Genomic DNA, 14,460 nt, shown 5'->3' with positions numbered 1-14,460 from the left:
CCACTCTTCAAGTGGCTGCAATGGCTGGAGCTGAGCCAATCAGAAGCCAGGATCCAGGAGCCTCTTCCAGGTTTCCCATGTGGGTGCAGGGGACCAAGGACTTGGGTCATCCTCCGCTGCCTTCCCAAGTGCATTAGCTGGGAGCTGGATCAAAAGTGGAGCAGCTGGGACTTGAACCAACACCCAGTACCCATATGGGGTGGCACCAGCCCACAATGCTGGCCCCTTCATGCAGTATTTTTAAAAATCAAATCTAATGCCCAAACAGTGCACAGTGAACTAAATATCAAAATTTTCAGATGCGTCTCCCTCTCTTCTTATGCATCTTGTTAGGAATCTTTTCAACAGTTTTTTTTTTTTCCAAACATTAAGTTGGTTGGAAAGCATAGAGTAATTTAACAGTAGGCATATTAAAACTCATAGCGTTATTTCCAGCTAAATATTTTATTACATACTAAAATCTCAATTTATTATCACTTTGCTTTCTTGACTTTCATAGAAGCACAGTCATTAATAATATTTCTTTGTTTACCTTATTTTCAATGAAACTAGGTAATAATCTAAAATTTTAAAAATTAGCTTCAATTTACTGAGTTTTCTTTCACAGTACATTACTGTGACTCTTGTTAAACAATTCTCATGGCCATTTCTAAATTGAGATAATTTCACCAAGAAAAGCTCCCAGATGACTTTTATAATACGTGAACGTGTTACTGATTTCATGTTACAAAATATTGACATTGCATGCCACTTCAGGCCAGCTATTTCAGATTGAAATTTGTTCAGAACTTAAATCTTTGGAATGTTTCAGAGCTGAATCAGTGATGACTTTTGAAAATCAGATATATTCATGCAGAATAATTTATTTTTGGTTAAAAATTCAAATGATGAAGACAGTTTAATTTTGCAATTCTCCATTTCAAATGTTAAATTAGGACATCTATAATCTCCTAAGTTTATATTTGATATTCACTTTTCCTATAATAATTGATATACTCATCTCTGATTTGTATATTTCCAATTTATTTACATTTCATTTTCATTTTCAGATTCATGAGGAATATTCATATCTTTTGGTACCCAGCATATTGTCAGTTTCTTTCTCTCATTTGGTTTAATTCACAACACTCAATTAAAAACAAGGTAAGGAAGAAAGTCAGTTTTAGAAGCATGAGTATTATTGATGACTTTATTTTCTTTAATGACACGAAGATAAAATTATAATAAATTCCAATTTGGTTATAAATGAGATATTTGCATTTAAAATTATGCTGTGAGCTTTTATATTCCTGCTTTTATATTTTTAGTATTTGTTCACCTACTTTAACGTTTTTAGAAAAAGAACTAACTACTGACGATGCGTAACCATGTAGAGTCAATAACTGAGCACCATTGGTTCTGGTACCCCTGTGAATGACAGAATCTGTGAGCATTCAAGTCCCTTATGGAAAACAGTGGAGAATTTGCATGGAAAATACGCACATCCTCCTGTAAACTTCCATCATCTCAGATTACATATAACAGCTAATATAATGCAAAAACTATGCAAGTAGATGTTATACTAATTTATTTCAGGAGTAATGGCAGGAAAAAAGTCTGTATATGTTCAGCACAAATACAACATTTTCCAAGATATTTTATTTATTTGAAAGGCAGAGATACAGAGAGAGAGGTCTTCCATCTGCTGGATCACTCTCCAAATGTCTGGAACTCCAGCCAGTTGGAAGCCTGGAGCCAGGAGCTCCTTCCAGATCTCCCACATAGGTACAGGGGGCCAAGCACTTGGGCCATCCTCTAGTGTATTTCCAGACACATTAGCAGGAGCTGGATTGAAAGTGGAGCAGGCGGGACTTGAACTGGCACCCAGCACCCATATGGGGTGCCGGCACTGCAGGTAGCAGCTTAACCCACTATGCCATAATGCTGGCCCACAAATTCAATTTAAAAACAACATTTTTGATGAGTGACTGGTTGGATCCCTGGGTGTGGAGCCCGCAGATGAAGGCTGACTGTCCACAAGAGTGCACATTTTTCCTTTACCTCAAGCTACAGGGTGGCTCAGCATTGAGCTGCCCATCAACACGAGTGATGTGCAAGGGCCGCACCTCTGGAGCTTGGAGCTTCTGTTCCACACAACTGGATTTTTCAGAGGAAACACCAGTGCCCCTATTCTCTCTGCTGGTGACTGTAGGTTCTAGACCTCTAGGTCTCTCTCCTTCTCTTTTTCTCTCTCGCTCTCCTCTCTCTTCTTTTCTCCTAGCATACTGCACATCCCAAAGCAGTGAAGGGAGAGTGATGATAAGGGAGGGGATGTGAAACACCTGTTTCACTTGGTTCCATCTTACAACATGAAGAATGTGTATTTTGAATATGTTCTCCTGGCTTCTTGGCCCAGTTCTGCAGTCTCCCACTCTGGCATCCTTGGGCAAGTTGCTAAAGTCCATATCATTAAAATCAAAATCCATGCCTCACAGACCTGCTATGAAGACTACATGAACATACATACGTACACACACACTTAAAACAGATCTATGTAGTGTTCGCTTCGGCAGCACACATACTAAAATTGGAACGATACAGAGATTAGCATGGCCCCTGTGCAAGGATGACACACAAATTCGTGAAGTGTTCCATATTAAAAAAAAAAAAAAACAGATCTATGTAAATACCACCCATCACTACAATCCTGGGTACAATTGTAGGCAGGAAGTATTCCTGAGGCTTCATTGATCTGTCAACCCCACACACTGGCTCTGCAGATATCTGATGTCAGCCCTCTCCTCTCACCTCTCACTGCTGCATGGTGGCTGCCACAGCACAGGAGACACCCATGTCAGAGACAAGAGACTTCCTTGCTCATAAGGAGAGCAACACACATTATCACATCTTTGTATGTCTCCCCTTACCCCTGGGTCCCATGAGGTGAGACACAAGGACCCAGTGGGTGCTGCATAATTGCAGCCATGGAACCTATGATAGGGAACCCACTGTTTTTATATCAAGCAGTAAGCAAGTCTGTTGTTTTCTGTATGGAAGCAAAAGCCATTACATCATCTTTCAAGGTGACAAGCTGCATGAACAATGCTAAGAAGTGGCCTGGATAACAGAGTTGTCAAGGCCTCAATGTCTTGACGCATCCAGGAAGACGTGGAAGCCAGAGAGACCTTGCAGGGCAGTCTGCCTGCCGTGGTCACTACCCTCTGGTGGCTAAGTCCCCAGGCACCAAGGGGATGTGAGATTCTCTCCTTGATGAAGAAAGCTTATCCTAGTCTCATTCTCCATACAACGTTGGAGACTTGATGTATTATCCCCCCTGAATAGAAAAAAAGTGTCTTTAAGTTCTAAGGAATCAGTCTCTAATGATGTAATTTCATGCCCCATGACCCATGAGTGAAAGAGAATGCTTCTTGGAACATCTCTCATGTCTAATCCTTTATAAATTAATGAAGGGAAAAGGAACTGCATGATCTAAAGAGGACTTGGCTGTGGTAATGACTAGAAGGAGCATTCGTTTAAACTGCTGTATTAGTTTCCCTAAGGTTGTCCTAACAAATTGCCACACTTTGGGTGACTTAAAACAACAGATATTCATTTGCCCACAGTTCTGGATACCAGAGTCTGAAATGAAGCTGCTGTTCAGTGTTGGCTCTTCTTGGACTCTCCGGGAGAAGGTACCCCTTAGCTCACGAATGCTTTCTTTCTTTCTCTACCTCCATCTTCACGAGGACTTCTCCCTATGCTTCTCTGTGTCTTCTCCTTTTCTGTCTGTTTTAAAATTTGCCATAACATTTATGGCCCACCTTCATCCAACATCTCAGTTGAGATCCTGACCTAGGTTTAATCTACAAAGGCACTTGTTCCAAGTAAGGTTGTATTTTTGGGCTCTAGATACACACGTCTTTTAGAAATCACAATTCATCCCACTCTGCCTGACAGTCACCAGTGAGCCCAGGAACCCGAATGGCACCCACCAATCATTGAATGGAACAGCCTCACTCTTCTGTTTCTACCAGGAGCTGTGATGAGACTTCAGAGTGTGGAGGCAAAAGGCTCAACCATGGACCAGGCAGCCACTGCTGGATGCAGGCTAGGATGAGAATGACCGACAGAGCTGGGAAACCTTTTAGATGACAAACCACCAGTCCACGGACCATACCAGCTCTTTCCTCCACTTTAACCAGGAAAGGGTCAGTACCCCTCCAGCCTCTGAATGTATAGGACTCCTTACCCCTTAGGGTCACCATAAATCACCTCATCAAGAGACAGAACATATAACTGGTAACCAATTTTATAAATGACTTGAGGGTTTACACATGACGATCTGTAAAGTAATTAGAATGAATGATTACGACCAGTATTGTGGCATAGGGGGTAAAGCAGCCACCTGCAATGCTGGCATCCCATATGGGCACCCCTTTAGGTCCTGGCTGCTCCACTTCCAATCCAGCTCTCTGCTATGGCCTGGGAAGGCAGCAGAGGATGGCCCAAGGCCTTGGGTCCCTGCATCCACATGGGAGACCCTGAAGAAGCGCCTGGCTCCAGGGTTTGGATGACCCCAGTTCCAGCCGTTGCAGCCACTTGGGGAGTGAACCAGCAGATGGAAGACCTCTCTCTCTCTCTCTCTCTCTCTCTTTCTCTCTGCCTCTGCCTCGCTGTAATTCTGCTTTTAAAATAAAATAAATAAATCTTTAAAAATAATGAATGATCAGTTAATTTAGGATATGAAATTATTTTTAGGGGGCCGGAGCCGTGGCTCACTTGGTTAATCCTCCACCTGCGGTGCAGGCATCCCATATGGGCACCGGGTTCTAGTCCCGGTAGCTCCTCTTCCAGTCCAGCTCTCTGCTGTGGCCCAGAAAGGCGGTGGAGGACGGCCCAAGTGCTTGGGCCCCTGCACCCACAAGGAAGACCAGGAGGAAGCACCTGGCTCCTGGCTTCAGATCGGCATAGCTCCGGCCATTGCGGCCATTTGGGGAGTGAACCAACGGAAGGAAGACCTTTCTCTCTGTCTCTCTCTCTCTCTCTCACTGTCAAACTCTATCTGTCAAATAAATTTTTAAAAAAGAAATTATTTTTATTGTTATTGCGTATTAACAAGTCTTAGGCATTCTTTTGAAATGACCATCAGGCACAATGCTCCTCCCAGCCACCCTCTAGCCCTGCTGCCTACTTCACAGAGCACACTTGGCCCCTGACAGGGCTGGGACAGGACAGCAGCCACAGCCACTGTCTTCACTGCTGGGTAATAGATTGCCTCCTTCTAAGCACAGATTCTTGACTGTCAGCTGCAGCAAGTCGGATGTTCACACACATCACAAGATGAAGATGCTAGCCTTTCTCAACCCCAGTTAAATTCTAGTAATGCTCCCACTAGGGTATCTAGCATGTTCCGTCAGTAACCACCAGTGATGTCAACCCCATGGGGCTCTTGTGTATCTCCACTCTGCAAGCATGAGCTGTCCCGCTCAATTCCTTTGCCACAGCAAGGTTTTTGTCAACACCAGTATCTTCTCTCTTGCTAATCATGGTCTGGTTCTAAACCTCAGGTCTGCACCAAAGGAAGCACTTAAACCACTTAGTAAATCATTACGCCTGTAGTTGAGAGGGTGCCTTCGGATGAGAAAGAATAGCAGCTGTGTGCTACAATGATTGACAAATACATGCAGTGCAGGAACGAGTATCAGAGAGTCTTTAGGAAATATCTGTGTTGGAAAGAGTTTTAAGTTAAAGTTTAAATCCTAAATATGTAATTTTAGCATTAGTTGTCTTCTGTACAAGTTGGGAAATAAACAGAAATGTCCGCTCTGGGAAAAATTGGTGTGGTACTTTAGATAGTTCTGTTGCTTCCCTCTGGGCAAATTTAAGGCAAAGCATGTGTAATTAAAAATTATCCACCAAGTGTAGAAATTAAGCTGATTGAAAATGCCATGAATTCTTAAGAACAAATTTCCTAGGAAATGATTGAGATCTGATTATATCGAGAATTGAAAATGTAGACCCCGACTTGGTTTGATCTCTCCCTATGATAACTAGGAAGTGTTCAGTCATTCTTTCACTCTCAGAACACAACATTCAGGATAGAGAGAGGCAGGAGCCACACAGCACTATCCTGAAGGTTCCCTGAAACCACAGGTGCAGGGCACAAAGCTGGGTTCAAGGCCACCAATCATACAGCCCTGCCCTGGGATGTTTCATTTGGTGGTAGGTCACACACAGAAAGAGCCTAATGACATTACAAGGAGCATATGTATGATCTACATTAATGATGGCTGATAAATTTGACGGTGTAGAAGATCACAAACTGGCACCAGCGCTGTAGCATAGTGGGTAAAGCTGCCTTCTACAGTGCTGGCATCCCATATGGGTGCCGGTTCAAGTCCCGGCTGCTTCACTTCTGATCCAGCTCTCTGCTATGGCCTGGGAAAGCAGTGGAAGATGGCCCTAATCCTTGGGCCCCTCACCCTCATGGGAGACCTGGAAGAAGCTTCTGGATCCTGGCTTCAGATCGGCGCAGCTCCAGCAGTTGAGGCCATCTGGGGATTGAACCAGCGGATGGAAGACCTCTCTCTCTCTCTCTCTGCTTCTCCTTCTCTCTCTGTGTAACTCTAATTTTCAAGAAAATAAATAAATCTTTTAAAAAAAGATCTCAAACTATAAAGTCAACTTATCTAGGGGTTATATGACCCTGTGTCAATGACATAATCTCTTGGTGCCTCAATTACCTCATCTGCAAAATGGAGGTGCAAATAGTACCTTTGGATATGCTCACTGTGAGAATTAAATATGAAATTATACATAAACACTTAGACTACTGCTGGTGCATCGTATACACTATGTGAATATTCACTATTTTTCTTACAGAAGTTCTGAGGAATATTCAAGCGTATTTAGAGTAGAATTTCTTCTCCCCAAACATAAGCATCCAAACCCTAACCCTTGCCACATATGAATGTGACCTTATTTCGACATAGGGTATTGGCAGATGTAGTCAATTAAGATGATATTATACTGGAGTAGGATAATCCAATGTATTAGTTGAGATGCTCCAGAGAAACAGAACCAATAGGATCCACAACCACAAATACACACACACACACACACACACAGAGAATTTATTATGGGAACTGACTTGTGATTATGCCGTGATCTGCTGCCAGCAAGCTGGATACTTAGGAAAGCATGTGATGTAGTTCAGTTCAAATCTGAAATCTTAAGAACTAGGGGAGCCAATAATAAAAGTCCCATTCCAAAGACCCAAGTCCAAATACCCAAGAATTAAAAGCACCAGCGACAGCAGGCAGCGGGAGATGCCCCGGCTCAAGCACAGAGAGAATTCAGCCGTCCTTCATCTTTTGTTCTAAGCAGGCCTTCAATGGATTACATGAGGCTGCACAGATTAGTGAAGGAAGATCTTTACTCAGTCCCTTGATGCAAACGCTATTCTCTTCCAGAAACATCCTCATAGGCATGCCCAGAAATGTTTCACCAGCTATCTGGCCCTCCCTTAGCACAGTCAACTTGACACATAAAATCAGCCATCACATCCTATATGACTAGTGTCAACATGGGCAAAGACAAAGGCAGAGAGCCTGTAGCTGCAGAGCAGAAACTGAAGTGAAAGATGTGCAAGTCAAGGGACACCGAGGATTGCCAGCCACCACCAGGAGCTGAGGAGGAGGCCTGGGCTGCATCCTCCCCTAAGGTCTTTAGAAGGAAGTACGCTGGGGGCTGGCGCTGTAGTAGGCTAAGTCTCTGCCTGCCCCGAAGCATCCATATGGTCCGTGTCCCTGATCCAGCTCTCTGCCATGGTCTGGAAAAGCAGTCGAAGATGGCCCATGTGCTTGGGGCCCTGCACCCACGTGGGAGACCTGGAAGAGGCTCCTGGCTCCTGGCTTTGGATTGGCCCAGCTCCAGACATCGCAGCCATTTGGGCAGTGAACCAGCGGATGGAAGACCTCTCTCTCTCTTGTTTTTTCCTCTCTGTTTGTAACTTTACCTCTCAAATAAATAAATAAATAAATAATCTTTAAAAAAATGGAGGAAATTACCTTGATGACACTTGTTTTGGGGCTTCTGTCCTCCAAAACCATGGTATAATAACATTCTGTTGTCAAAAGATACACAATTATTGCTGGAAGGGACTTTAAACCAGTTGGATAAAGATTTATGGAACATTTAGGAAACGAGTTACATTGAAAGGGGAAAGATTATGACAGATAAGTTCATTGGATTTAGAAGTTTGAAATGGCAACTGGATTGATTTGCCCGAAAGAGAATGCAGTCTGTATTTATATAGTTGAAGAACTAAGTTAAAATAGACTAAAGAAGTGTGTGTGTGTGTGTGTGTGTGTGTCTACATGTGTATGTGTATGTCTCTGTGTGTGTGTGTGTGTGTGTGTGTGTAAAAATGCATTCTCCATTAGGATATAAGCTACCTGAAGGGAAGGAAATGTTGCACAATTCCTGGTAGTTTCAACAACCAGCACAGCAATATCCACCAATTTGGCTAAAGACAAAAGCTGCATGGGGAAAAGGGGAGGAGCCAAGATGAGAGTGGATGTTGTCTGTAGGACTGAAAAGCCTGGGAAGGTGTGCAGCTGCCCAGCCAGTCACCATGGTGGACTCAGAGCACTGGCGGTGATACAGTTGCCTTCCTCATGGAGGACAAATTGCTGCAATCTGACATCGGGCACTTAATTTAGAGTAGAAAACACTTGTTTAGGTAGACTGCTCCACAAACTAGTTTAGGGATGAAATGGTCATTGCTTGAGGAAGGCAGAGAAGTGGGGATGGTCCATTTGAAGAACTAACTCTGAAGATCAATTCCCTGGCTGCAAAATAACCATTCTTTGGAGGAAAATGAGGGGTTGTCTCTCATGCAGCACCTCTTCATGACACCTTTTTCTCTAGAGGTCCTTATCCAGTTAAGAAGGAATATTTGGAGTTAGGTGGTGAAACTAGTTATAGACACAGTATTTAAAGAAGAAGAGCCTGGAATGTGTCTAGGGATTGTAGCATTGGCAATAAGAGTAACAATACCACTGCAAGAAATTCCAGGGCAAACAGGTACAGACCTGGATCTGAGGCAAGGCGTCCGTGTTAGGAACACCAGTGTGAGAGCATGCATTTCGAAGAAACAACTCATCATGGGCTGGACCTTGAGCAAGGCTTACCTGAGAGATGATGAGAGGGAGAGGGTTGGGGGAGAAAGAAAACATGAAAGGCAATTTGTATACTACTTCTGAAATTTTCATTCTGAGATGTAGGATCTGGACGTGTCCCTGGCCCCAAGAAAGCATCATCCAACAGAACTTTCTGTGCTGATGGAGACATGCCATATCTTCACTATTCAATAGAACAGTCACTGATCAAAGAACGATGTACTTTTCTCTGAAGGGAGGAGAGAACTTCCACTTTTATTATTATGGCCCTGTCTAAATATTGACAGAGTCTGTGGACTCAAGAGGCTTCCATAGCCTCAGCAGTTCACTTATTTTCCGTTCATTTGCTGGTATCTACCACGTAGGACAACATAGTTCCCAAGCTAGTGTTCATTGACAAGGAATAAGGAGGCTGGAGGACTGATGAAGAGATACCACAAAGAAGCAAAGAGATACATCCAGGTTGTTCTATCAGCATTCTCTGGAGAAATAGGATCAACAAGGGAGTAAGAAGAGAGAGAACTATTTGAAGAAACTGGCTCACGTGATTAGAGTGGCTGGTAAGTACAAAATCTGCAGATTGGTCCAACAGACCGAGACCCATCAATAGACCAAGTGGAGGCTGGAGACCATCTGCCGGTGGGCTCCCTTCTTGCTCGGGGAGGTCAGCCTTGTGCTGTATTCAGGCCTTCAGCTGATTAGATGAGACTTACTGACATTGCGGAAACCAATCTGCTTTACTCCAAGCCCATGGATTTACTCTCAAAGAAAAATCCAGAAGAATGTTTCAGCTAGTAACTGGCCCAATCAAGATGATATAAAATTAACCACTGCATGGGTCATGCTTTAAACCAGTGGCAGGGGCCAGTGATTTGGCACACCAGGTGAAACGACCACTTGTAATGCCAGCATTTCCTATCAGAGTACCAGTTCAAGTCCCATCTACTCCACCCTGATCCAGTTCCCTGCTAATACTCATGGAAGGCAGCAGAAGATGGCCTGGGTACTTGGATTCCTACCACCCATGTGGGAGACCACGATGCAGTTGCTGACTCGTGGCTTCAGCATGGCCAGACTTTTGCAGCCATTTGAGGAGTGAACCAGTGAATAGAAGGTCTCTTTCTCTCCCTCTCTGTCCCTCTGCCTTTCCAATAAACAGATCTCTTTTAAACAGAAGAAAGAAATGGATAAATGAAGCAATATAGGAAAATTTTGATATTTGTTGAAATGTGGTGATGAACATAAACTTTACTTCATATATGTTTGAAAATTTACAGAATGAATTTGCAATAGATCAGGAGCCAGAAGTGTTATTTGGATAGTATGGGGACACTGTATATTATGGCTAAAGGGGACCACACTGAGAGTAAGTATATTTGCTAAACAACTGTTACTTCTAAGATATCTGCAAGGATTCTTTTAGGCTTTATTTTCCTTCTTAAATTCATGACTTAAATAGCAAAACTGCTTTCTTTTTCTTACCACATAAAAGCAATCCGCTTCAGAATTATGTTTATACAGTTTACCCAACTTCTAGAGAGAACATTTGCAAATTCCCACTGTGAGAGTATTTCTAAATATTAGTGAAACATTAGGTGGCAACACAATTCCTGTCGAGGGTTCTGAAAGTATGTACATGGTACGCTTCTGCACAACTGGAGAGTCTGGTGAGTCTGGTTGAAAGATGTTCCGAGGTTATTTTTATCTTAATTTGTATTTTATTCAGAATTGAAAGAAAAGCGGCCTTACTATGTAAGTCCCAGAACACTCTATCCTTTCCCTGCGTGCACTATTATTTTGCAGATCTTAAAGGGAAGGCAACAGTTCAGTTTCATGTGAGCTGTTACTTAGCAATGTTTATTGAAAAAACATGCTCCTTGTAATATATTTTTTTTTAATTTTTTTTTTTTGACAGGCAGAGTGGACAGTGAGAGAGAGAGACAGAGAGAAAGGTCTTCCTTTGCCGTTGGTTCACCCTCCAATGGCCGCTGCGGCCGGCACACCGCGCTGATCTGAAGCCAGGTGCTTCTCCTGGTCTCCCATGGGATGCAGGGCCCAAGCACTTGGGCCATCCTCCACTGCACTCCCTGGCCACAGCAGAGAGCTGGCCTGGAAGAGGGACAACCGGGACAGAATCCAGTGCCCCGACCGGGACTAGAGCCCGGTGTGCCGGTGCCACAAAGCGGAGGATTAGCCTAGTGAGCCGCGGCACCAGCCTCTTATAATATATCTTAATGTTTCCAAATAGCATTGTGCAAATGAAGTTTACAATAAGGGATATATATTTTTCCCACAAATTTCTAATTTATTTATGCAGGATTTTAGAAGCTTTCTAATGCTGATTGGAAAATAGATTTTCAGGGCCAGCATTGTGGTGTAGTGGGTAAAGCTGCCACCTGCAACACCTGCATCCCATACAGGTGCCGGCTCATGTCTCAGCTGCTCTACTTCCCATCCAGCTCACTGTTAATGCATCTAGGAAAGCAGCAGGAGGTGGTCCAAGTGATTAGGCCCAGGCACTCATGGGGGAGACCTGGAGGAAGCTCCTAACTCCTGGCTTTGACCTGCCCCAGCCCTGGTCATTGTAGCCATATGGGGAGTGAACCAGCAGATGGAAAACCTCTCTCTGTCTCTGTCTCTGTCTCTGTCTCTCTCTCTCTCTCTCTTCCTTTCTCTCTGTAACTCTTTCAAATAAATAAAGAAAATCTTTTTTTTAATTAGATTTTCTTTCTTTAAGATTTCTTCTCAATAGGGCTTCTCTGGAAAAGGAATGAAACAGTTGATAGTAATTTTTATCATGTTGAAACAAGATTTCCTATGATGTCTGCAAATAAGTTATTGCCATAAATACGGCACAGTGAAAAAAATCTGTATCTAGGTCTATGTCTATATCTACATCTTCATTTTACAGAAAGCCACGTTTTACTAATTAGGTAGTTTCTTGCTGTCATTTCTGTGGCTACATTTCTAGGTGCTACTTGATTTTGAAAGAAAAATGGAAACTTTAGTCCAAGCCTATCCCAGGATCAACATGAAAAAAAAATTGATAACTGGAGAAGTGACACTGAAATGTCTTAGACAGCAGAGTTGTGGGGTTTTTTTTGTTTTTTTTTGTTTTGTTTTGTTTTGTTTTGTTTGTTTGGTTTTTTGTTTTTTGTCCCATCCTGCCTGTAGCCACAGCTGAGATGGGGCGTCTGTCTGTGTTTGCATGAGTAGTGGCAGACACAGATACATACACCATACAATTGCTCTGGCAATGATCTCAGAGTGGAGAGCCTTAAGTCTCCTGCAAATCCATGTTTAATTACAAGTGTGGTTTGCTCTGCCAGCCAGCAAGCGTCACTCATAGGACTCAATGTGTCACTCACAAGCCTCGACACGTAACTTAGCATGCTCTCAGGATCTCTGGATCTTTAACCTGCCTGGGTGGATCATACAAAGAGCTTTTAAATAGTGTGACAAAATGCATTAGAAATAACAGTCATCACAGTGTACATTGTGGTTGGTTGGCAGTTGACAGAGACACAGTCAAGAACTCTGCAGCTCTTCCCAAGAGCTCTGGTTCTCTCCTGAGTGGGAGTCAGTCCTCACAGAGCGAGAGCACGTGAGAGACCCGGGCAGGACTGGATGCAGAAATGAGAAGCGGGCTTTGGCTCACAATTGTGCCTTTGTAACTGTTCCATAAATTTCTAGTAAATAAAAATAAAATTTAAGGTCTTACTCACACTTTTATGGACTCTCAAGAGCATTCCTTTTTTATGGTTTTGCTTTCAGTGGTATGTGTGTATATATGAGAGAGAGAGAGACAGAGAACGAGAGAGGGAAGTGTATGAACGACAGAGATTAATAGCCCTCTGGAAGATCAAGGCCTTCTGATTAGCTCGCCATTTGCTGGCATTCACTCATCACTCATCTAAAACACCTTATAATAGTCTGATTGAATGGGAGGGTGATTTTATGGTGTGAATAAAATGGAAATTAGGGTGGGTTTTTGAAACTCTAACATATGGCCCTACTAATGACTTTTCCCAACAAATTTTTCATGTGGTCACAATCTAAATTTAAATAAGAGTCTACAGGAGGAAATGCTATGGTATTCATACCCTATGCCCTCAAGCCTCCTAGGAGAACAATAAAAATCGAATTTTCTAAAGTCAAAGGAAAATTTGAGGCAAGTGGAAAATTAATAGCCGTGAAAAAAACACCTCAAGAAAAAATTCCCTGCAAGTGTCTTTCCTAACAAAGGTTTCGAAGCAGAACTGAAGAAGAGAACTGAGATTTTTGATAAGGCTGGAGCCAGGCACACTGCAAGATTTCCTTAAAGGTTTGTGAGCCGATGAGTCCAAATACCAGCATAAAAAGGATTTCAATTGAGGCCACAGTACCTTCCAGAACATTCGAACTGATAAAATATACGAAAATATACGTGGTAAAACTTCACTTAATAATCTTTGTCATCTTTTTTAGGTTTAAAACATCTTTTTAATTATAAAAGAAATGTATGCTCACCATGGAAAATTTTGAAAATACGCAAAAATATGAAAGGGAAGATAGTCATTCAAAATCCCAAGGCTCAGAGGTAACCATTGTTAAATAGTGATTATAAGTTGGTGTTCTCTAGTCCACATGTACATGTTTATATAATATTAATGTAGTAAATATATTAAATATACATATATATTCATATTATAAGATGTTTGAGATCATGCTACTTATGAATTTAGTATCTTCCTTTTTACTTGTCATAGAATTCACAATTTCCAGTGCCACTAAAACTCTATTAAAAAAACAGCTTTTAAGATTTTAAAAATGTATGTATATCCACAGTGCATTCCATCTACATTTAGTACCCCATTTTAACAATTTTATTGCTAACTCTCCTTCTTCTCCATACACAGGTCAAATTCTATACATTTACTCTATTAACAAGCTATCACAACACATAGTAATTAAAAATTTGTGCACAGCTTCTTAATACAAGAGGCATTTTAAAAGTTGTTAGTTAGGTCGGCCGGCGCTGTGGCTCAATAGGCTAATCCTCTGCCTTGCGGTGCCGGCACACCGGGTTCTAGTCCCGGTTGGGGCACTGGATTCTGTCCCAGTTGTCCCTCTTCCAGGCCAGCTCTCTGCTGTGGCCAGGGAGTGCAGTGGAGGATGGCCCAAGTGCTTGGGCCCTGCACCCCATGGGAGACCAGGATAAGTACCTGGCTCCTGGCTTTGGATCAGCGTGGTCTGCTGGCCACAGCGCGCTGGCCATGGCAGTCATTGGAGGGTGAACCAATGGCAAAAGGAAGACTTT

At 42.7% G+C, this 14,460-nt stretch overlaps 1 non-coding gene across 1 annotated transcript; it reads left to right on the top strand.

Moving 5' to 3' along the window:
- The first annotated feature begins 2,536 nt into the window (after positions 1–2,536).
- On the top strand, positions 2,537–2,640 carry LOC127487299 (U6 spliceosomal RNA). Its single transcript, XR_007914036.1, has one exon. It is a non-coding gene; the product is annotated as a U6 spliceosomal RNA (small nuclear RNA).
- Positions 2,641–14,460: the final 11,820 nt, after the last annotated feature.

This window comes from Oryctolagus cuniculus, chromosome 13, assembly GCF_964237555.1.
Source record: "Oryctolagus cuniculus chromosome 13, mOryCun1.1, whole genome shotgun sequence".
In the NCBI taxonomy this organism is placed as follows: domain Eukaryota; kingdom Metazoa; phylum Chordata; class Mammalia; order Lagomorpha; family Leporidae; genus Oryctolagus; species Oryctolagus cuniculus.
This window is presented reverse-complemented; position numbering and strand designations above follow the sequence as displayed.